Source organism: Mustela lutreola, chromosome 3 (genome assembly GCF_030435805.1).
Source record: "Mustela lutreola isolate mMusLut2 chromosome 3, mMusLut2.pri, whole genome shotgun sequence".
NCBI lineage: Eukaryota > Metazoa > Chordata > Mammalia > Carnivora > Mustelidae > Mustela > Mustela lutreola.
Window position 1 is genome coordinate 167,951,311 of NC_081292.1, and position 4,651 is coordinate 167,955,961.

The 4,651-nt window shown below is 46.2% G+C and overlaps 1 long non-coding RNA gene across 2 annotated transcripts; it reads right to left on the reverse strand.

The window, feature by feature from the left end:
- Nucleotides 1-463: 463 nt before the first annotated feature.
- LOC131828160 (uncharacterized) lies at nucleotides 464-4,245 on the reverse strand. 2 transcript variants are annotated; one of them, XR_009352261.1, is made up of 4 exons: nucleotides 3,981-4,245; nucleotides 2,304-2,575; nucleotides 2,023-2,184; nucleotides 464-720 (listed from the first exon to the last, which is right to left on the reverse strand). It is a non-coding gene; the product is annotated as an uncharacterized LOC131828160 (long non-coding RNA). The 2 variants fall into 2 exon arrangements; XR_009352260.1 differs by having other exon boundaries at nucleotides 2,304-2,680.
- Nucleotides 4,246-4,651: the final 406 nt, after the last annotated feature.

A 4,651-nucleotide genomic window follows, 5' to 3' on the forward strand; every position in this document is an offset into this window, starting at 1 on the left:
TATAAATGTGGTCTCATATCACCATTAGATTGGAGCTGACAATTGAGTGACTTTTTTGCTATCCTGGCTTTGTCCTTCCAGTTAATGATACACATTTTAAACAATGCAGAGTAAGGGGCAATGAGGCTTTGTGGGACTTGCAACAACACCCAGGAGGGAATGAGAATATCTAGCCCATGGGGATTGCCCCACTCCTGCCTTGCCTTGAAGCTTACCTTCAAGGTGTGAAAGGGGCTTTACCTTTCTTTTGACCCTTTGCCAGGTTTTCAGAAGGTTGCTGCCAGTCTGCCTGGCTCCATCAAGGAATAGAGATGGACTAATCATCTGGTCACACTTCTACTTCTTGGGACTGCAAAAACTTGAGTCTTTGCCTCTAACTCAGGTCCCTAAAGGGATCTGTGTCACCGATTAAAGTCCTGGCTGGGGAGGGTAGTGCCCTAGGAAGGAGTACTGGCTCTTGAGGTTCAGTGCTTTAATGAAAAGGGAAAATTGTTCAATATTCTGGCAGTCAGGAAAACATCAGCCTTCCAATCTCCCCGAAGCAGCCTCCACATCTCCATACACCCGTAAAAGGCCTCCACACATGGGCTCCAAATGGTTCTCAGGCTCTGCCCCTTTGATGGGCCTCAGTATGAAGACTGTTCATCATGCAGGACTTTGGCTGTAATGGCAGTTGTGTAATGATGTGGATATTGGACTTCCCTTGGCTCTGTCCAGTCCCTAGAGAAATGAGAGTTAATTGGGTAAGACACACGGCTGGGATCATATGATCTACAGAGCCACATAAATCTCGTGGTTGATAAGTCCCACGTTCATAGTGTTCACAGCCAAGGGCTCACCACACATTGCAATGAGGGTGTCACTGGTGCTCAGATGACCTTCATCATCCTCCCCATGGGGAAAGAAACAACCTCCAGAGACAGAAACCTGCTGTCCTCTGTGCTTATCCGCAGGCCCCGTGCCAATGTGGAGCTCCTGCTTGTCTATATAAATAGTGGAGCACTCTGCTGCAATTGAGGGGCCTAGAGGAAAATTTCTGGGAGGAATGCTTTTTTGTGGTACAAGTGCTGGTAGACTGTTACCACAAGAAACCATGAGAAGGGAGGAATAAGTAAGAAAATGACCAGATAGGTATATACATACAAAGATGTTCACACATGAGTCTCTAGGCAAAAATATGTGTTCCTTACTATGAATCATGATATGAAACTATAATAGAAATCCTGTGTTATAACCAAGTTAAAAAAAAACTATCTAAATAAAAAAGTGACCCTATAATGTTAGTCTGGATGAAAAAGGCTTAATTGGAATATTTAAGTCATGTTGAAAGTATAAGGTTGTAAGACTGGATGAGTTTCAAGGGGGGTTCTCATATTTGTGTCTCTGTTGGACACCATAAAATACATCTCGGTGCTACTGTGATTCTTGATAAGAAATATCTATTTGTTCTTCATCTTGAATCTGGGAAAGAGCTCCTAAAATCCTTGGAATTACCCAAGTGAGGGGGGTGATGGAGGTGTCTTTTGTCATGTTAATGGGGTGACTTCTGGAAAGCACCTAGATCTCTTAAGGACATGAGGGGAGAGGGTTTGGGTTGAGTTCAATAGCCAAGGACCAATTATTGAATCAGTCATGCTTATGTAATGAAACGTCCGCAAAATCTGAAGGTCAGGGTTCCCAAAGCTTCTAGGTTGGTGACCTAGAAAATTTACCCCTTACCCCACATGAAAACGTGGAGCAAGGGGTAAATTTGGAGAGCATGGACCTTCCACATCCCTTCCCCATGCTTTCTTCTATGCCTCTCCCCCATCTACTTATTCCAGACTTAGATCCAGACTTAACCAGTGGGCCACTAAGTAAAATTTTCTCTGAGTTCTGTGAGCCACTCCAGCTAATTCAATGAACCTGAGGAGGGGTCTTGGGAACTTCTGATCTATAGCTGGTGGGTCTGAAGCACAGGGTCTCAGGTACTGAGTTCTGAAGTGACATAGAAGGGGCAGTATGGTGGGACTGAGCACTTACCTGAGTAAGGGCTGTCTCCAGGTAGACAGCATCAGAGCTAAGTTAAATGCAGGACACCCAGCTGGTGTCCCAGAGCTGCTTGGTGGCATTGGAAAACCCCACACCAGAGCAGGTGTCAGAATCCCTGCTTCCCAGCCCCCCTGTTCTTTGTGGATATCTATCCTGCAGATAACAAAAAGAATTCAGTACACTTGCATTCATAAGAATCAGTACCCTTCTCTCTTCCTTTCCCTTGTGGCTCAGGAGCCAACAGGTGTTACCTGGAGGATTTCCTTACACACCTTTGTACTTGGTTGGCCTTAGAGACAGAGAACAGGACACAGTGTCGTTTGTAGATTTGCCACGAGTTCATAGATCTGATTTTCAAAACAGTCCCCTTCAGATGAGGACCTAAGAGAACGTCCGCGGCGACTTAGCATCTTAGAGCTGAGAAGCCCCTCTTCCCGAGGGGACACATGGGCCTGGTGCCAACATCTCTCCATTGAAAGCCTTCTCTGCAGGGCACTGGCAACAGGAAGTTTCCTCTCATTTGTTTTGGTTTTCTGTGCTCACACTATTGAAAACATAAGCTCTTTTGGTGTTTAAAGCCTTTTGCAGGAGTACACAGAATAGTGATTTTGAGTAATAACAGTAAAGATAATTACCCAAACATCAGGGCCTGCAGGAAGAAAAAATACTGGGTGTGAAGAGCCCCGGTCCGAGGACCCACAGGGCAGCCAGACAATGAGCCATTTAGTGAGGCTGGAATCCAAGATGCCCAGGAAGCAGGAGGGAGGTGAGGCCAGCAGGTCCCCGTGTGCCCTACATGGTAACACTGAGGTGCATTTGAGGAAGAATCTAGCCCACATGTCATTTCATTCAATCCCTCTAATGTTGATAGAAATTAAGTATCCTCATTCTCTTTTGGAAGATAAGAAGTGAGGCTCAGGAAGATGATAGTCTTATTTAAGATCCTATAATGAGCACAAGGGGGAATCTTGGGTTCTAAAGCAGATCTGTCTGGCTGGCGTCTCAGTCCACGAACTTTCCTATAGAGATATGCATGTTGAAAAATTAATGTACACCCATGTGGTGATTTTAAAAGTATACCCATGAATTCTGACACTCCTTCCTTTAAGAGGTAATACTTAAAACCTCTCTGGCCTTGAACATGGGCAGGGCTTCGTGACGTTCTTCTATGGAATAGACTATGGCAGAGGTGATAATGTTTGACCTCCAAGGCTTGGTCCTAAAACACATTGCAGCTTTCTCAGATAACCCACTCTGGGGGAAGCCAGCTGCCAGGTCATGAAGATATGTCAGCAACCTGTGCAAAGACTCACACGCAGAGGACCTGAAGCACCAGCCATGTGAGTAAGCTTGAAAGTGGGTCATCTAGCCCCGGTTGAGCCTTCAGATGACTGTGTCCCCAGAAAATATCTGGAAGGCAAGCTCAAGCCACAACATCCCAGTTCAGTCACTCTGGGATTCCTGATGCATAGAAACTGTGGGATAATACATGTGTTAAGCAATTCAGTTTGAGGGTAATTGCTACAAAGCAATAGAAAAGTAATGCAGCATGATTTACAGACTCAGAAAATACAGATGCATAGGAAATAAGAAATATAACCTATAAACTCCCCCCCACTTTGTCTTCACCCACTTCCTCCACAAAGCCGGCCAGCTAGTGGCCTGGTATACACCCTTCCAGGGCACTTTGCCTCCAGTACAGGGCTTATGAGCTAAATAAGGCTGTGCAAGTTTGCAGAAGCCACTGAGTACCTGAGAGAGGAGAGATCATGATCAAGCTTGTCTTGTAGAAAGACCACTTAGTGTTTGCAGAAGCAGAGAGTAACATGGGTAAGATGGGAGGCAGCCTCAGTGGCAGAGAAGGGGAATGAGAGGTGGGGGAAGGATGAGAAGGTGCACCACAAAGGCAGAGTCAAGAAATGCTCAAAGGTAAAACTCGCAGGACATACCTCCTTTTCACACATCAGAGTCATGCATAGTCACTCCAACCTTTTCACACATCAGAGGCACGCATAGGGAGTGTTCAGAAGACCTTTGCTCATTTGAATGAGTCTGACTTCAGTGAAGATCGACACTACTCCATGCAACCACTGAATGTTAGAGAGTTGCAGCCCAGAGAAGTTGGAGGAGAGTCCCAAGGTCTATAGAGGAATCACCCAGACATCAGCCCTGAAGCCCACATCACTGTGCCACAGGCACAGAGCTAAGGATGGATGTTCATCAGCACCCATTGTCTGCCAGGTTCTTTTTCGGAACACAGCCACGCCCGCTGTTTGATATATTGTCTGTGGCTGCTTTCCCAGTAGAGTGACCAAGTGGAGTAGTTGTTATCAAGACCCAATGGCCAAAAACCTTCCCTCTCCTGTCCCTAATAAGAAAAGTGTATTGACTGCTGATGCAGACCCCATGTCGGGTGGCAGAGCAGCACATGCTCAGAGCCAGTGAGCAGAGTGGTGCAGCCCATGGTCACTGGGGTTGGGTCTGAATTTAGAGCCCTTTAGAGTCCTACTCCAGTGCAGCTGAACAGGCTCAGTCAGGGTGACCTCCTGGTTCCAAGTCTCTGAGTCACACAGAACAGCTCAGAGAAGCTGCAATTTGAGGTTGGTAGAGGTGTCCAAAG